Raw genomic sequence first — 19,919 nt, 5'->3', positions numbered from 1 at the left:
GCACATGCATCAAAATGACAGCCATCACAAGCAACAAATGCAGGTACTATTAAAAAGTGACTCCATTCGATGACCATATTAAGTCCCTTAGGAGAAACAATGTCCATATAAAAGATCCAGTGTTGCTCACGCTGTAATATGATTTTCTACCCCTCTAGTCACTCTCAATGATGTCTAATACAGCCCATCGGTTGTCCTCAAATGTGTGTGCTATTTCCAAAAAATGGGATACCATAGGAGCATGGATCTTTTTGGTTTTGAGACAATTTTTGTGTTCTAAGAGGTGTATATGTAATGGTCGTGTAGTTTGGCCAATGTACTCAAGGCCAGAGAGACATTGTAACAAATACACCACCAAACTTATCTTACAAGTTGTCACCAAATAAGATGAGATCGCCCTTCAGTCAGGGGAAATGATGTGGCTGGTAGATTGCATGGTGCAAATAGTGCAATTAATACAAGCTTCAAGGCCCCTTGCTGTAAATGAAGGCTTTTCTAAGGGAATTCTTGATGTACTATCCAATCATGGATGTTGCGGCCTTGAAAGATGACAAATTGCACAGGAGGCCATGTGCTAGAAAAGGTATCTAAAATAGGCCAATGTTGGTGGATAACATGACATATTTTAGCAGATAACGATGAATATGTTAAAACACAGGTTTTTCGAGTCACGTTTTCTTTGGAGGTAGGGGTCAGCCAAAGCTCCCTGTTAAATAGAGCCTTATGGTAAGCTTGTCCAATAGTCGCACATGGATAGCCTCGTTGAACTAATCTTTCAGCCATGATACAGCTTGTCGTTTATACTCATGCACATTAGAGCAGATCCTGCGAAGGCGAAGAAACTGGCCTACTGGAAGAATCAGTTTTAAATAGGTTGGATGAAAGCTCTGGTAGGTGAGAAGGTTGTTTCTTTCATTAGGCTTTCTGTACAGGGTGGTTTTTAAAGATGAACCAGCCTTTACAGAAAGGTCAGCACCTTACAGAAAGGTCAGCACAATAGTTAAGGGAAATTTTCAAATTAGCATTGCAGGAATTTAATCACTGGTGAAACTGAAGAAATAACTCAACAGAGCCCCATTCCATATCATGAAGACATCTTCAATATAACATTTCCAACAAATTGGATGATCATCCCATATACTTGCATCAGGCTGACGTTTGTGACAGCTGTCATAGATTAGACTGCATGTCATATGGACATATTTAAAGCCTCATGTAGCACTGTGTATATTTTGAACAAAAAAAGAATGTTGGTGTTTGTAAGCTCCACAATGAGTATGCATTTGTAGTGATTTTGTTCTTTGCAGCCATGTATTTTCATTACTAATTATTTTGCATGTCATCGCAGCATTGTTAAACCCCTAACGCAGAGCTTCTGTGCCTTGAAACATAACATTATATTGGGTTTCCTTCAGAGATTGGATTCAAGAATTACACATTAAGGAATGTGCCTGTTTATACTTGCATAACAAAAGTTTAAAATAAGGACTGTGGTCCGATGACTATACATTACCCAAGTAATGTGTGTGAGTGAAACATTCATGACCACAAGTGTGGGTCTTATGGTGGTCCATTAAAACAATTTTGACATTCTCCTAAAAATGCTGGCGATTTATCCAACAAGAAATTCTAATTGTGCAATGAATGCTTGACTATGTATTTTGTCTTTGGTGCATTCTGCCATCTAATTCAATGGCATATAATGTAGTAATTTTCAAAAGCCCACTTACACGGATAAGGTGCATTTACATGTGTAAAATCCAGATTTATGCACGTAAAATCCTTTTGAAATTTACCCCCAGGTGGTCTAGTGGGACATCACGATTCCATTCCACCTTGGCACCTCTATCAGGTTGTTAATAAAAAATAATTCTAAGACCTCCCCATAAGCTCCATCCAAAGTCAGAAGCTCCCCTCCCTGGTTAAAAAATGCAGCCCCACCCTTTTACCAACTCCTTCCCAGGAACCCTCCAGACTTACCAAAAAAATTCCTGCATGTAAGTGGCAAAAGAGCATCTGGGGCTAGGTGACAACATTTTGAAAAAAATGGCACCAGTAGGGAAGGATCAAATGAGATTCCTCCTGCCCCCATTAGATCCTCCCAGGGATTTTCTGATAAGCTTATGGGCGGTATCCAAGGGTGGTTGGAAAAAGGACGGGGGCTGACTTTTAACCAAGGGATGAGGCTTCTAATCTGGAATGGAACTTAAAATGGGTTGGATTGCCAAAGGGAGATTTGTGGGAATATTTTGAAATATTTTAACTGGACTTTACATCCCCAGGATAGAGAAGAGGGATATTCCTGAGAATGTAACCCTAGACATTCTGGATTTCAATTTCCTACCTAAAAGGCTAAATTTAGCTTACAAACCTTTCTCCTGCACCTTCCTGTGTCATAGGTACTTACATGTACAACGACAGTGAGCTCCTACCCAGTATGCCCTAAAATCTTATCTAGATGGTGCAAGAGGTCCACTACCTTTGCACCAGGCAGGCAAGTTACCAAGCTATCCCTCATGCCCACCAGCCATCCAGGTATTTACATTCCTAATGATCAAATCACATAAGAACATAAGAAAATGCCATACTGGGTCAGACCAAGGGTCCATCAAGCCCAGCATCCTGTTTCCAACAGTGGCCAATCCAGGCCATAAGAACCTGGCAAGTACCCAAAAACTAAGTCTATTCCATGTTACCATTGCTAATGTCAGTGGCTATTCTCTAAGTGAACTTAATAGCAGGTAATGGACTTCTCCTCCAAGAACTTATCCAATCCTTTTTTAAACACAGCTATACTAACTGCACGAACCACATCCTCTGGTAACAAATTCCAGAGTTTAATTGTGCGTTGAGTAAAAAAGAACTTTCTCCGATTAGTTTTAAATGTACCCCATGCTAACTTCATGGAGTGCCCCTAGTCTTTCTATTATCCGAAAGAGTAAATAACCAATTCACATCTACCCGTTCTAGACCTCTCATGATTTTAAACACCTCTATCATATCCCCCCTCAGTCATCTCTTCTCCAAGCTGAAAAGTCCTAACCTCTTTAGTCTTTCCTCGTAGGGAAGTTGATAAAATATTTAAACCTATTTAAGAAAGGAGTATGTCTATATCCAAGGTTTGTAATTAGATATCAAGTCCCTTTTAAAAATAAGGTTTTTAAATCTGATTATTAGTATGGTCAATATTCAAAAGCATTTAGCTGGATAATCCCTAAGTTCTCAGGCTTAATGCCAACTTTTGAATATCTTTGGCAATTATCCATCTAAATTTTTGCCAGAATATCCATCTAAATGTTAGCCCGATAATGACAAATGAGGGTGTTTCGGCAGCATTCCGAGACAGAGCTAAGATAGCCAAATAACTCCAAATATCAGAGTTAGCCAAATAAGTTATTTGGCTATGTCAAGACACGAGTGGGAGGAGGTTTACAGTTACCTAGGAAAATCTTAAGTGGTGATTAAGGCTAGCAGGAAAAACACCTCCAGAGCAAGCTTCACTGCCCAATCCCCTTGCCCCCACCCCAGTAAAAGTTCCCCCTCCAATTGGAATTAAAGTTGCAGGTCTCTAGGCCTGAAAAGCCTTCCTTCTTCCTTCTTATTTCTAACAATACTTGCCTTTAACACCTTTTCAAATCAAACACTAGTGACTACATTATAGATATCCTGAAAACCAAACAGGTTGGGTGTATCTTGAGGACTGGGTTGAGTCTAATGGGTAAAATACAAGTCAGGAGAAATACTGCCTAAGTGAGTCCTCCTCTGCCACCATCTCTCTCTGTGCCACCATTTATCTCACTGTCAGCTGGTAATAACAGTAGTATTCCTCCCTCTGTCCCACTCTCTGATTCCAGATTAACATAATGAACTATAGACCATGCATTTTTGAATATCAACATATTTATGATTGCTGCAGTCAGAAAGTGAGGAGGGGAGACCTGGCTCTGCAAGGTTGCCTTGGAAATGTGTAACTCAGGTCAAAGGGGGGCTTGGCTTTAATCCAAGTTGCTTCTAATCCATAGTGGGTGAACCATGAAGAGTCGCAGCTACACAGTCTACAAAAGGGGCTGATGTAATAAAAACCTGTGCTAAAGTCAGAGAAAAAAATGAGTGCTTGCGATAGAAACTTGCGCTCCCATGAGATGCACTAAGGTAAAGACATGCAAATGTCCCTTGAATAAACAAAAAAGGCATTCCAAAGGTAAGAACATAAGAACATGCCATACTGGGTCAGACCAAGGGTCCATCAAGCCCAGCATCCTGCTTCCAACAGTGGCCAATCCAGGCCATATGAACCTGGCAAGTACCCAAAAACTAAGTCTATTCCATGTTACTGTTGCTACTAATAGCAGTGGTTATTTTCTAAGTCAACTTAATTAATAGCAGGTAATGGACTTCTCCTCCAAGAACTTATCCAATCCTTTTTTAAACACAGTTATACTAACTGCACTAACCACATCCTCTGGCAACAAATTCCAGAGTTTAATTGTGCGCTGAGTGAAAAAGAACTTTCTCCGATTAGTTTTAAATGTGCCACATGCTAACTTCATGGAGTGCCCCCTAGTCTTTCTATTATCCGAAAGAGTAAATAACCGATTCACATCTACCCGTTCTAGACCTCTCACGATTTTAAATACCTCTATCATATCCCCCCTCAGCCGTCTCTTCTCCAAGCTGAAAAGTCTTAACCTCTTTAGTCTTTCCTCATAGGGGAGCTGTTCCATTCCCCTTTTCTTTTTTTAACTCACAGGCCAGTTGGATGCTTCTGGTCTGCAAATCCATGCTAAAATATAGGCCTTTTACTTTTTGGTGGGGTATGGGAGATCCTGTTTGGCTACTGCTGCTGTACCCAGCATCAATTAAGAGAAGCTATCCCTTCTGCAACAAAGCAAATGCAAAATCCTTTAATAAAAAATTATAAAGGCCTTTACAATTGCACTATTGCATCTTTTTTTTTCTTTTTTGCATGCTTGTGGCCCTCTATTGTTAAGTTGTTACTTTTCTCCTCCTCTTTATTCCCCCCCCCCCCCCCCCCCCCCCCACACACACCTTGGCCTGCAGAGCTCAGGATGAAAGACAGTAATCCTGGATCAAACCAAGGAGAGCTCCCCTTCCTCTGCACCAATCAGCCACCATCCCCGTAAAAGCAGCACTGGGACTGAGAGATGCTCTTCTGCAACCAAACATGACCACGCAATCCAGAGCCAGGTCTAGACATGATCCACAGCTGAAGTGAGACACCAACCTGCAGCCAGGGCTGACACCATTGCCGCACTTCTAGCCCGGATCTCTTCTCTCCAGCTCAGAGTGGCTGGAATAATTACCATAGGAAGTTTAACGCCTGCTGTGACCCAAACATTTCCTGCAGTAAAAAACTGAACTCAAAGCTGTTCCAGCTTAGCGTACCTCCAGGCATTGCAAGGGAAGTACAAACGGAAGCAGAACTTGGTCGGGACACATAAGGAAATATTAATGGAAATAGAAGGCTGAGAGCAATTTTGAAAGTTGATGCGGAACCCCCGAAGCAGATTTTTCACCGAAACATGGCCATGTCGGGGTTGTGAGTAAAGGTGGACTCTGGTTAAAAAGATAAGTGAAAACAGCTCTCGTTATTGCTTTTTGGAAACATGTTTGTTTTATACGGTGACCCGAGTTAGGGATATTCCCTTTTTCTCACCCATTGTTCTAACCACTAGGCTACTCTTATGCCTTCCTAGAATTCAGGGCCAGTCAATAATGATAGGTGTATATTATAAAGAATCATAACTTTCAATAGAAACATAAAGACACAGAACTGTGATGGCAGAAAAAGACCATATGGCCTAGGTAGACTGCCTATTCACAGCAATTAATTCATTCTATAGTTCCTATCATTCCCTCAGAAATCCCCCTAGGTTTATCTCATGTTTTACTGAAATCAGATATTGTCTTTGCCTCAGTTACCTTAAGAGGGAGACTGTTCCATGCATTCACCATCTTCTCTGTAAAGAAATATTTCTTTAGATTATTCCAGAATAATCCCATAACCCCTTGTTCAAGAGCCTCCTTTCCTTTCAAAAGGCTCACCTCCTGCTCATGGAAACCTTGGAAATATTTAAATGTTTCTATCATATCTAGCCTAGCCCTCTGTTTCTCCATTTCTCTAGGGTATAAATCTTTAGATTGTTTTAAAATTAGATCATTGACCATTTTAATAGCCTCCCTCTGGACTGACTCCAATCAGTTTATATCCTTTGAACCGCACACAATATTCCAAATGAGGTTTCACAAGGGATTTATACAGGAAAAGATTACCTCCCTTTTTCTGCAGACCATTCCTTTCCATATTTATTTATTTATTTGTTGAGTTTTATATACCGTCATTCGGTAGAGCCATCATAACGGTTTACAAAAATATACATTTTTCTTAGCAGTTGTGCAACAATAAAAAACAATTTGAACAATATCAGAAATAAGCATATCAAATCCAGAGAGCATTATTAGGTTGGAAGAGGAGGGTATGCAGTTCAAGCAGCCAAGCATAGTTCTGGCCTTTAAAGTAATTTTGTCCACCCATTTGGACACCTTAAGGTCTTCAGATATGCACTCTTCTTTCATACTTAGAAGAATCTCAACCCCTATACTGTACGTCTCCCTTAGGTTTTTGCATCATAAATACATAACTTTGTAGTTTTTAGCATTAAATCTTAACTGCCAGACACTAACGAACTCTATTTATCACTACTCTGTCACCTCCCACTCAACCAGTTCTAACCCAGTCAGACACTCTAGGCATCATCCCAAGGTCTCTCAATTTATTTATGTCACCTAGGCAGAAGAGTGTAAAAGATCTTCGTGAAATCCAAGTACACTACATCTAGTATTCTCTCTGATCCAATCAAAGAAATTGATCAGATTTGCCTGACAAAACCTACCTCTAGTAAAACCATTTCTCAGATCTTGCAATCTATTGGATTCCAGAAACTACACTATAGGAAAATTAGTTTCTTACCTGATAATTTTCGTTCCTGTAGTACCACGGATCAGTCCAGACTCTTGGGTTTTGCCCCCCCCCCCCCCCCTCTAGCAGATGGAGACGGAGCAGTTACAATAACAACGCTCTGCCTATAAATAGAACGGTGCTACCTACAGTCTGGCAGTATTACTCAATGTCAAAGCGGCCCTACCACCGTTACCTCTCTCACCAAGTCCTGTGCTCCACTGAGAATTAGATCTAAAATTGCTCCCTCTCTCGTCTGTTCCTGAACCAATTGCTCCATAAAGCTATCATTTATACCATCCAGGAACGTTATCTCTTTAGCGTGACCCGATGATACATTTACCCAGTCTATATTGGGGTAATTGAAGTCTCCCATTATTACTGCACTACCAATTTGGTTAGCTTCCCTAATTTCTCTTAGCATTTCACTGTCCATCTCACCATCTTGACCAGGTGGACGGTAGTATACCCCTATCACTATAGTCTTCCCCGACACACAAGGTATTTCTACCCATAAAGATTCAATTTTGTATTTAGTCTCATGCAGGATGTTTATCCTGTTGGACTCTATGCCATCCCGGACATAAAGTGCCACACCTCCTCCCGAGTGCTCCTCTCTGTCATTGCGATATAATTTGTACCCCGGTATAGCACTGTCCCATTGGTTATCCTCTTTCCACCATGTCTCTGAGATGCCAATTAAGTCTATGTCATCATTTACTGCTATACATTCTAATTCTCCCATCTTACTTCTTAGACTTCTGGCATTAGCATACAAACATTTCAAAGTTTGTTTTTTGTTTGTATTTTCATTCTGCTTTTTAATTAATAGGGATAAGTTAGAATTTTTTAGCTCAGGTGAGTTTTTAGTTACAGGCACTTGGACTACTTTTCTAATTATTGGAACCTCACTGTCGGGATGCCCCAATTCTAATGCATCATTAGTATCCTTTAAAGATACCTGTCTCCGAACCATGCGCTGCTGAGCGACTGTCGGCTTTCCCCTTTGTTCTAGTTTAAAAGCTGCTCTATCTCCTTTTTAAAGGTTAGCGCCAGCAGTCTGGTTCCACCCTGGTTAAGGTGGAGCCCATCCCTTCGGAAGAGACTCCCCCTTCCCCAAAAGGTTCCCCAGTTCCTAACAAAACTGAATCCCTCTTCCTTGCACCATCGTCTCATCCACGCATTGAGACTCCGGAGCTCTGCCTGCCTCTGGTGACCTGTGCGTGGAACAGAGAGCATTTCAGAGAATGCTATCCTGGAGGTTCTGGATTTAATCTTTCTACCTAAGAGCCTAAATTTGGCTTCCAGAACCTCCCTCCCACATTTTCCTATGTCGTTGGTGCCCACATGTACCACGACAGCCGGCTCCTCCCCAGCACTGTCTAAAATCCTCTCTCGTGCTAAACTTTCAAAGGGAAACTTTGATAAAATGAGAAAAATTGTTAGAAAAAAACTGAAAGGAGCAGCTACAAAAGTAAAAAATGTCCAAGAGGCGTGGTCATTGTTAAAAAATACCATTCTAGAAGCACAGTCCAGATGTATTCCACACATTAAGAAAGGTGGAAAGAAGGCAAAACAATTACCAGCATGGTTAAAAGGGGAGGTGAAAGAAGCTATTTTAGCCAAAAGATCTTCATTCAAAAATTGGAAGAAGGATCCAACAGAAGAAAATAGGGTAAAGCATAAACATTGGCAAGTTAAATGTAAGACATTGATAAGACAGGCTAAGAGACAATTTGAAAAGAAGTTGGCTGTAGAGGCAAAAACTCACAGTAAAAACTTTTTAAAATATATCCGAAGCAGAAAGCCTGTGAGGGAGTCAGTTGGACCGTTAGATGATCGAGGGGTTAAAGGGGCACTTAGAGAAGATAAGGCCATAGCGGAAAGATTAAATGATTTCTTTGCTTCGGTGTTTACTGAAGAGGATGTTGGGGAGGTACCCGTAATGGAGAAGGTTTTCATGGGTAATGATTCAGATGGACTGAATCAAATCACGGTGAACCTAGAAGATGTGGTAGGCCTGATTGACAAACTGAAGAGTAGTAAATCACCTGGACCGGATGGTATACACCCCAGAGTTCTGAAGGAACTAAAAAATGAAATTTCAGACCTATTAGTAAAAATTTGTAACTTATCATTAAATCATCCATTGTACCTGAAGACTGGAGGATAGCAAATGTAACCCCAATATTTAAAAAGTGCTCCAGGGGTGATCCGGGAAACTACAGACCGGTTAGCCTGACTTCAGTGCCAGGAAAAATAGTGGAAAGTGTTCTAAACATCAAAATCACAGAACATATAGAAAGACATGGTTTAATGGAACAAAGTCAGCATGGCTTTACCCAGGGCAAGTCTTGCCTCACAAATCTGCTTCACTTTTTTGAAGGAGTTAATAAACATGTGGATAAAGGTGAACCGGTAGATATAGTATACTTGGATTTTCAGAAGGCGTTTGACAAAGTTCCTCATGAGAGGCTTCTAGGAAAAGTAAAAAGTCATGGGATAGGTGGCGATGTCCTTTCGTGGATTGCAAACTGGCTAAAAGACAGGAAACAGAGAGTAGGATTAAATGGGCAATTTTCTCAGTGGAAGGGAGTGGACAGTGGAGTGCCTCAGGGATCTGTATTGGGACCCTTACTGTTCAATATATTTATAAATGATCTGGAAAGAAATACGACGAGTGAGATAATCAAATTTGCAGATGACACAAAATTGTTCAGAGTAGTTAAAGCACAAGCAGATTGTGATAAATTGCAGGAAGACCTTGTGAGACTGGAAAATTGGGCATCCAAATGGCAGATGAAATTTAATGTGGATAAGTGCAAGGTGATGCATATAGGGAAAAATAACCCATGCTATAATTACACAATGTTGGGTTCCATATTAGGTGCTACAACCCAAGAAAGAGATCTAGGTGTCATAATGGATAACATATTGAAATCGTCGGTACAGTGTGCTGCGACAGTCAAAAAAGCAAACAGAATGTTGGGAATTATTAGAAAGGGAATGGTGAATAAAACGGAAAATGTCATAATGCCTCTGTATCGCTCCATGTTTGACCGCATCTTGAATACTGTGTACAATTCTGGTCGCCGCATCTCAAAAAAAGATATAATTGCGATGGAGAAGGTACAGAGAAGGGCTACCAAAATGATAAGGGGAATGGAACAACTCTCCTATGAGGAAAGACTAAAGAGGTTAGGACTTTTCAACTTGGAGAAGAGACGACTGAGGGGGGATATGATAGAGGTGTTTAAAATCATGAGAGGTCTAGAACGGGTATATGTGAATCGGTTATTTACTCTTTCGGATAGTAGAAAGACTAGGGGGCACTCCATGAAGTTAGCATGGGGCACATTTAAAACTAATCGGAGAAAGTTCTTTTTTACTCAACGCACAATTAGACTCTGGAATTTGTTGCCGGAGGATGTGGTTAGTGCAGTTAATATAGCTGTGTTTAAAAAAGGATTGGATAAGTTCTTGGAGGAGAAGTCCATTACCTGCTATTAAGTTCACTTAGAGAATAACCACTGCCATTAGCAATGGTTACATGGAATAGACTTAGTTTTTGGGTACTTTCCAGGTTCTTATGGCCTGGATTGGCCACTGTTGGAAACAGGATGCTGGGCTTGATGGACCCTTGGTCTGACCCAGCATGGCATGTTCTTATCATAACTCTATATAATAAAAGAAACAAAACTGGTCCACTGAACCCTCCTGGGACATGAACCTTGAAAAAACCACTTGAGGGCAAAACATTAAAAATCTCTGTCAATCTGAAATAACGAAATAGATAAGAACTGAGCGGACTCTCCCATTCTTCCATGCCTCTGACGGGCGGGACTCTGGACTGATCCGTCGTACTACAGTAATGAAAATTATCAGGTAAGAAACTAATTTTTCCTTTCCCTGTACATACCCAGATCGGTCCAGACTCTTGGGATGTACCAGAGCTTTCTTACCTGGGATGGGATCCGGAGAGGCCCGCTCGAAGCACTCCCTCTCCAAATCCTCCTGAAACTGGAGCCTGGACATCCAATCTGTAATGTCTCGCAAAAGTATGCAGAGATTTCCATGTAGCTGCCCTGCAAATTTCCTGCGGTGATACCATCTGACACTCTGCCCAAGATGCTACTTGTGAACGACTAGAGTGGGCACGCAGATCCATAGGAAGGGATATACCACAAAGGAAATAGGCTGACGTAATAGCCTCTTTAGCCAACGAGCTATAGTAGCTTTGGACGCCTGCTGTCCTCGTTTAAGACCGCTCCACAGCACAAAAAGATGGTCAGTCACATGAAACTCATTGGTAACCTCAAGGTAACGCAGCAAAGCTCTGCGAATGTCAAGCTTCTGCAAGTCACTAGCCAAAGGATCCGAACGGTTTAAGTGCATGAAGGCCGGCAGCTCCACTGATTGGTTGACATGAAAAGAGGAAACCACTTTCGAGAAGAAAAACGTAACTATCCTTAAAGAAATGCCAGAGTCCGAAATCCGCAAAAAGGGTTCCCTACAGGAAAGCACCTGGAGTTTCGACACCCTACAAGCTGAAGTAATGACAACCAGAAAAATCACCTTTAAGGTAAGATCTTTTAGAGTTGCTCTCTTCAAAGGCTCAAAAGGCACCGAGCAAAGGGCAGTGAGGACTAAATGCAAACTCCACTATGGACAAGGATGCCAAAGCAGAGGACGCAAGTCTTTTGCTCTCTTAAGAAATCGAACTACAGCCGGATGTGCCACTAACGCTACACCCCAGATGGAACCAGCAATCTGCACTCTGAGAGAACTACATGACAACCCTTTAGAAAGGCCAGATTGTAAAAAATACAGAATATCCGACACCGAGGCCCGGGTAGGCGCAACCTCACTGTTCAAACACCAAGACTCAAAAACTTTCCATACTCTAACATATGTGAGATTGGTAGAAGTCTTACGCGATCGGAGAAGAATAGCTATCACAGCCGGAGAATAGCCTTTGCGAGTTAATCTCTGCCTTTCAAAAGGCATGCCGCTAGACAGAAGCGATCGACATCCTCCAAACAAACAGGCCCTTGATGCAGCAGGTCTGGGAGAACCGGAAACTGCAGAGGACCGTCCACCACGAGATTGAGGTGGTCCGCAAACCAGGGACGTCTCGGCCATTTTGGGGCTATCAGAGTGACCTCCATTGGATGGATCTCTATCCACCGGAGCACTTTGCCGATCAATGGCCAAGGTGGGAAGACATACAGCAGAACCTCGGTGGGCCAAGGCAACACTAGGGCATCTACCCCTTCTGCTGCCGTCTCTCTGTGACAAGCATAGAACCTTGGCACTTTGGCATTCCGAAAAGTTGCCATCAGGTCCATGCTGGGTGTGCCCCAAGCATCACATATGAGTTCAAAGGCAGTCTCTGCCAGCTCCTATTCTCTGGGATCTATACGGTGATGACTGAGAAAGTCTGCCTGCACATTGTCCATGCTGGTGATGTGAGACACTGCTATGCTTACCAAGTTTAGCTCTGCCCAGCTAATCAATTGGCGAGCTTCTATTGCCACTGTTAACTTCTGGTTCCTCCTTGGCGATTGATGTACGCCACCATGGTTCTCATTGTCTGAGAGAATTCTGACCGACTTGCTCTGGAGGCGAGGATGGAATGCATGCAATGCTAACCATACCGCCCTGGTTTCCAGTCGATTGATTGACCAGAGCTATTTGACAGGGGACCAAAGTCCCTGCACTGATTTTTCTTGGCATACTGCACCCCAACCTGAGAGACTGGCGTCTGTGGTGACCACTGTCCAGTGGGGCACCTCCAGGGGAACTCCTCAGGTTAAATTGTCCATCACTAAACACCAATCGAGACTGGCTTATGCTGTCTCCTTAAGCAGTAAAGGTAGATGGAACCCAGTCTCCGACCTTTTTCATCAGGAAAGTAATGCGGAATTGTAAATGTCTCATATGAGCAAAGGCCCAAGGTACCAATTCTAATGTTGAAGTCATCAACCCGAGAACCTGTAAATAATCTCTGACTCTGGGTGGGTGCTTGAGCATTAAACCTCGAACTTGGACACGAGTTCCATGGTATGAAAAACTCTGCCTTGCTGAGTGTCGAAAAGAGCACCCAAATATTCCAGCGACTGAGTGGGCTCCAGTTGGTTCCTGGCGAGATTGACCACCCAACCTAGGGATTGCAGGAGCTTAAGTACTTTCTGAATTGCCTCCTGGGCAAGTGCTTTTGACTTCGCATGGATCAGCCAATTGTCCAAGTAAGGATGCACCAGTAACCCCTCGTTGCGGAGATGGGCTGCGGCCACCACCATCACCTTGGTGAATGTCTTGAGTGCTGTAGCCAGACCAAAGGGTAGAGCCCGAAACTGAAAATGCTGATGCAGAACTGAAAACCGAAGAATCCTCTGGTGGTCTGACCGAATGCTTATGTGAAGATACGCTTCCGTGAGGTCTAAGAATGCTAGAAACTCTCCCTTGCGAACCGAAGCAGTGACATACCGAAGCGTTTCCATATGAAACCGGGGAACCCGGAGACATCTGTTTACACTCTTAAGATCCAGAATGGGCCAAAAAGAGCCCTTTTTTTTTTTTTGGGCACTATGAAGTAAATGGAGTAACGGCCCTTCCTTCTTGCCTCTGGAGGCAGCAAGACAATGGCTCCTAGTTGCAGAAGTCGTTGTAAAGTGTCCTGTATCACTCTTCTTTTGGTTTTGTAACTGCAGGGAGAAATTAGAAATTGGTCCCGAGGATGCTGTGCACAATCTAAAGCATAGCAGTCTCTTATCACGGTAAGGACCCACTGGTCCGTCGTTACTTTGGTCCATGCCTCGTAAAACAGGGACAGTCTGCCCCCTATCTCCGGCACAGAGGAATGGACCTGCACCCCTTCTTTGTGATGCTTTTGCCCTGGAAGCAGACTGGGAGTTACCAGGTCTGCCAAATTGATGGCTCCGAAAGGACTGGGACCAAGTCTGTTGTCTGTTAGGAGCTTGCCAAGGGGCCGCGGGCGGTCTAGATGGGCGAAATCTTCGATTCCCTCTGAATCTGGCCCTAGAGGCAAAGGAACCTCTGGATTTCGGTCTATCCTCTGGTAACCGAAGAATCTTATTCTCACCCAGAGATTGGATCATATCTTCTAGATCCTTACTGAAAGTAGTTTGCCTTTGAAGGGCAAGGACCAGTTTCTCAACCAGAGGAGCCTATGAGCTGAGACAGCTGAAACCATGGATCTGGCCGTTGTGCGCAAAAGATCATGCAGTGCATCCGCGCTGTATGCCACCAAAGCTTCCAGACGACTTACCTGAACTGCCTCTTCATCCGATAAGTCAGCGTTAGCTTGCAATTGCTGAACCCAGCAGAGACCCACTCGTAAGGCGTAAGGAGGTATACATTAGAGTATCAATTTAGTGGGTGTCGAGGCTACTGCTAGTAATACTAGAGTCCCATGTCCTGTACCAATTTCCGAGGTGGGTAGTGAAGGGGAGGAAAATAGCAGGGAACCGGAAAACGTTACGTTACTGGACGTGGGGAGACTAACCACAAAAATTAATAAAGAAATTGTCTAATTCTATATCTAAGGTACATACTTTTTCAGTGGAAGCAACCGCAAAATGTGAGGAGTTAGATTTAAGGACTAACAAGGTAGAACAGGCAGTGGCAAATTTGAATCCACTAGTAAATAATTTGCAAGCCACCAGTATATCTTCCATTAAGGATAACCTCATACTGCATAATAGGATAGAATTTTTGGAAAATGAAACAAGATCAAATAATCTTAGACTAATACATTTTCCTATTTCAAGATTAATGTCGTCTATGGAATTGTTTAAAAAATATGCAGTAGAGATATTATCTTTTGAAATGGAGAAAATCCCAATCATATCTAAAATGTATTATATACCTAAAAGAAGAACGTTGCAAGTACAGGAGGGTGGAATGGATATTTTGGAAAGTCCAGGGGTCTCTACTTTTTTAGAAGACTCCATGGACAATATTTCTTCTAGAGCAACATTATTAGTTTCCTTTTCATTAAAACAGGAAAAAGACTTATTCTTTTCAAAATATTTTCAAAACAAGGAATTTAATTTTTGTGGGCAAAAGATACAAGTCTTTCCAGATGTATCTCGGGTAACTCAGGCACGCAGGAAACATTTTTTTTCTTTTAAGCAAACTGCTCTAGATATAGGAGCAAGTTTTTTCTTGAAATTTCCCTGCAAATGCCAAGTAACATATCAAAATAATAAATATATATTTTTTGATCCCTCACACTTGGAACGTTTCTTAAGGGATAAGTCTCAGAATAATTAATATGATGTTTAAGGAGTAAAGGTTGTATAAGAAATTAGTAGCATGCTTGATTTAGCCTCTCCCCTCCTCCTAGATGTGGGCTAGTAACCTTTTTGATAATATATCGTGTAATGTTTGAATGTTATATTTTTCTTTGGAATACCTGTTTATATCATTTTGTAAATGTTATAATTAATAAATTAAAAAAAAAAAAAAAAAGGAACACCCTGCTGGGGAGAAAAAGAGGGAGGTAAAATCCCTTCCCCCAGCACTGCACTAGTCACAACCCTGAAAGATTGAAAAAGAGCCCCCGTTCCTGCACTGAAAGGGAACTGATCAGCTTTAGAGTGAATTGCAGCAGAGGTCCCCACAGGGACTCGGGCAGACTTTACTTTTGCTAGTTTTGCAGAATTAACATTTTTTCCAGCTCCCGACGACCCCCTCCCCGCTCGGGATACAATCAGAGCAAAGATCCTCCCTTGAGAGAACGCGGCATCGAGTTATGACAGAAAAATTAAATTAAACAAAATACAACAAATTTTGACAAAAATCATGAAAAACTAGCCAAAAACAAAAAGCAAACACTCTGCTGAGACAGGGAGAGAGAGAGACACAGAGTCAACACAGGAGAAAACTAAAGTAAAACTTTTTTTTTTTTTAATTATAAAACTTGCCCGGCAGTGGTCCAATGTGCTGATCCCTTTGGGTGGAGTGAGCTGGGCTCCCCGGTATCGCACCCAGCTGCTGAGAATATAAGTAGGGCCCTCGACCCTGTAAAGTAGCTGCCTCAGACCAGCGTGGGATGGCTCTCTCAGAACCTAACGACCACTGTGCTGCCACAAGTTGCTTTCTTATGCTCTTTTCTTTTCTTTTTTTTTTTTTTAAATAAAGCTTAAACAAGCCAGAAAACAAAAGACAAAACACCCCCTAAACTAATTAAACACAAGAATAACCAAGTAAGCACACAGCCCAGACTGTAGGTTTGGCACCTCCCCCATCTGCTGGAGACAGAAGAATACTGTTGGACTGAAGATGGCACCATTCTATTTATAGGCGGAGCGTTATGGTAATGCTCTGTCTCCATCTGCTAGAGGGGGGGCAAAACCCAAGAGTCTGGACTGATCCCTGATCCGTATAGGGAACCTGTTTAGCAACATTTCCATTCATTTGCTCACCACAGAAGTCAAACTAACTGGCTTGTAGTTCCCAGCCTCCTCCTTACTTCCACTTTTGAGGTGAATGAGAAGAGGTTGATGAGGAAAAAGCTAAATTGTTTGTTTAAGAGATATTTCTGTTTGGTGTCCGCTCTGGCAGGATCAGGAGCAGGACCACATAAAACAAGCACAAAATATTGGAAATGAGGTAAATCTCAATCGATTTTCAGCAAAGTGTGTTTGTGAGGAGCTAACTAAACATAAAAGTACATAAAGTAATGAGGCTGGATGGGATATATCCGTGGGTCATGGCAGCTCTACTGGCTGACCTTTTCAATGCTTGTTCAGCTGTTTGTACTGTATTTGCTACTTTTTTCTAATAGCAATAAACACGAAGAAAGGATCGGTGAAAAAGGACTTTTATTGAATCTTGCCCGACTCTGGCCGAGTCATTACTATTTTCCATGACAGACCGCAGTGTGGTTCTAGCCTTAAGCATATTTCTCATACATAGTTCAAATGTATGAAAAGATTCATCATTTAACATCTTGCAAATTTTGAAAAAAACAGTGTGCTCGTGGAAGAGCCAACAGTTGTGGCTGACAAGCCCCTGAGAGCGAAACTTGGCCAGAGTCGGGCAAGATTCAATAAAAGTCCTTTTTCACCGATCCTTTCTTCGTGTTTATTGCTGCTAGCCATCTTGGATCGGCTTCCGCTTTGTTTTTTGCTATTTTTTCTTCCATTTCCCAGGTTTTTTTTTGTTTTTTTTAAACTTTTCTAGATATTGTTGTGTAGGGGTGGGGCAAAGGAGAAAGGGGAGCACAAACCCTAAGAGGAAGAAACAAGGAAAAACCCTGAGAGAAAACCTGGAGAGTGGATCCAAGAACACAGACCCCGAAACCAGAAAAGGAAAGAGCGAAGGTCCTCCTGGGGAAGCAAACCTTGAGGGGAGTGAATCCAGAGAGCATCCCTGAAAGTGAAAGGGGGGGGGGGGGGTCAGAAGCAGACCAGCACTCTCTGCTATCGAGAAGGGAGAAGACTAGTTGTGGCCCGGAGACCGGAGAGATGAGGTGCCTGCTCAGGTGTGGAGAGTGACACAGAATCTGAGATGGTGAGGGGCAAGAGCCAGAGCCAGAAGCCTGTCTCCTTCCGGGACCGCCTGCCCATTCTTTCAGTGCCAAGCCCAGGAAGCAAGCTTCTCCCCTGCCCACATTCTCCAGCTGGAGCTTGCTTCAGAGGTGAAGAGGCATCACCTGAAGTCTGACCAAGGGTAAGTTAGCCATAGGTATTAATATATTAAGCAGGCTAAGGTTTATGGCATGTCTGTTACCACCCATGATACAGAACTTTCTTGAGGGAAAACTGGTGCTTAGGGGCCAGGATGTTAGAGATAGCATTTAGAAAACAACAATTCCTATATCCTGCCAAATCTGATAAATAAAAGTCTATTTCTGGGAAGAATGCATGTAGTCTTTTTCCTGGCTTAGGATCGCAAGTAAGGTGGAAGGAGAGCTGGCAGACAGAACCCTACACCCCTAAACTTGCTTAAAGTCACTCATCTTCCTCTTTTCTTTGATCTCTTGTAGTTTTTGAATGATAACCTTTTCAGCTATTTCTTTAGAAAACCATAGCAGCCCCTTTTTCCTCTTTCTTTTATTTTCTTTCCTAACAAAAATATCCCTGAGTGTTCTACCCGCCCTAGATTTTCCCATCCACCTAATGACTCTTTGAGGTACTCTGCCATTTTAATAAAGATAGTTGTCCTATGGAATTTTTCTGGTTCATCTGTGGGCAAAAGTTTGTTACCAAGTCTTAACTTTGTGCTCACGGTGACTATTCTCAATCAGTCAAAGTACAGGCAGTTATATTGAGGAAAATGATGGTACTGAATGCCACCATGTTTATAAGCACAATTTTTTCAGGGAAGATGCAATTTGTATTTATTTCTCTGGTATGGTACTGCAGGCAGGGGTTTCCAGTTCTGCTTTTGTCTCTGTTTCTCTTTCTAGTTTGTAGTTAATTGCTCTGTATTTGGTGGAAGGGACAGGCAGTGTGCTGTATTGAGGCTGCAGTGATGTGTGCAGGTCGGGGGGGGGGGGGGGGGAAGGACACATTTGGAATGATTTTACTTTTTTTTTTTTTTTTTGCTGATGGTCAGAAGTAGAAAAATTGGAAATTTTGGAAGAATTTAGAAGTTTTACATCTCAGTCCTTAACTCTCGGACTCATTCTTGATCATAGGCTGTTTTTTTTTATTTGCTTTCAACACACTATCGAGGGAAGAGGCAAAGGAAACTCCACTAGTGGTCTGTCTGCAGGCAATAGTGTTGGCTCATTTCTTTTCCAAGGTTTGTATTTAGTATGACTTTCTGTGACCACAAGTATTTCTAGAAGGAGGCAACATAAATGCATTGGCCCCCTGGGTACTAGAAACCCTCACTGTGCTTCCGATTATGACCCCTTGTTTTAGAACTCTCTTTCCCTTGAACAGATTTACTTCATGTACACTACTAAAAATACCTTTCAGGTACTTGGATGTTTCCCCTCATATTTCCCCTGTCTCTCCCCTCCTCTATGGTAGTCATATTTAAATGCCTAGGTCTCATATCATTGGGCTTTAAGTACAGACCTCACACAAAGTTTCTTAACTCTTATCTGGACTGCCTGCGCTCTTATCTATATTCTTCCAAAGGTATAGCCTCCAGAACTGGACACAATACTCCAGGTGAGAACTCATCAATGACCTGTACAATAGCAAAGTCACGTCCTTCTTCTGCTGATTATGCTTCATCTATGCATCCTAGCATCCCTCCAGCTCTGGCCAGCTCTGTCACACTGTTTCAGTACCTTGAAATCATTGGATATCATCTCACCAAGGTCTCGTCTCTGCTCTGTGGAAATCAGTACTCTCTCTCACCTCCTTCAGATTTCTGCCTCCTAAACACATCATTCTGCATTTTTTTTTTTTTTTTTTTTTTTTTTTTAGCAGAGACCCAGCCACAAAGCCAAACACTCCTCACACTTTTTCAGATCACGTCTCATGCCATCTACTTCCTCAGGCATGTCCACTCTTTTGCAGATCTTAAATGTTATGCGCAAAAAAGAGACAAACCTTTACTCCTAAGCCCTCTGCAACATTACTCACAAAGATACTGAATAGCACTGGCCCCAGCAAAATGTTAATGATATAGAAAACGTTATAATTTCTAAACTTAGTCCGGAGCTGGCACACTTGGGTCAAAGAAGGGAGAGAGGGCAAGGTGCCACCACAGCTGCAGCTGTTACTGGACAACCAGCGACACCAAAGATGTGCCTTAGAGGAGGCATTTCTCCAGTACTAAGTCTGGCATGGATCACCAGTCGCCCGGAAAGGACCATCAAGGAAAGGGGGGGGGGGGTGTTGGTGGAAGAGACCACTGAAGGCATAAAAATAGGGGGGGGGGGGTTAAGTTATGCTTCCAAATATATCTATTTTATTTTTGCTTTTAAATTGTATTTATTTTTATATTC

At 42.3% G+C, this 19,919-nt stretch overlaps 1 protein-coding gene across 8 annotated transcripts in view; it reads right to left on the bottom strand.

Moving 5' to 3' along the window:
- Positions 1–19,919, bottom strand: part of IL7 (interleukin 7) — a 92,538-nt gene that overhangs the window by 49,973 nt on the left and 22,646 nt on the right. The window lies entirely within an intron of this gene.

This window comes from Rhinatrema bivittatum, chromosome 2, assembly GCF_901001135.1.
Source record: "Rhinatrema bivittatum chromosome 2, aRhiBiv1.1, whole genome shotgun sequence".
Classification (NCBI taxonomy): domain Eukaryota; kingdom Metazoa; phylum Chordata; class Amphibia; order Gymnophiona; family Rhinatrematidae; genus Rhinatrema; species Rhinatrema bivittatum.
Note: the sequence above shows the minus strand (reverse complement) of the source record. Positions and strands in the feature narration are given on the sequence as shown.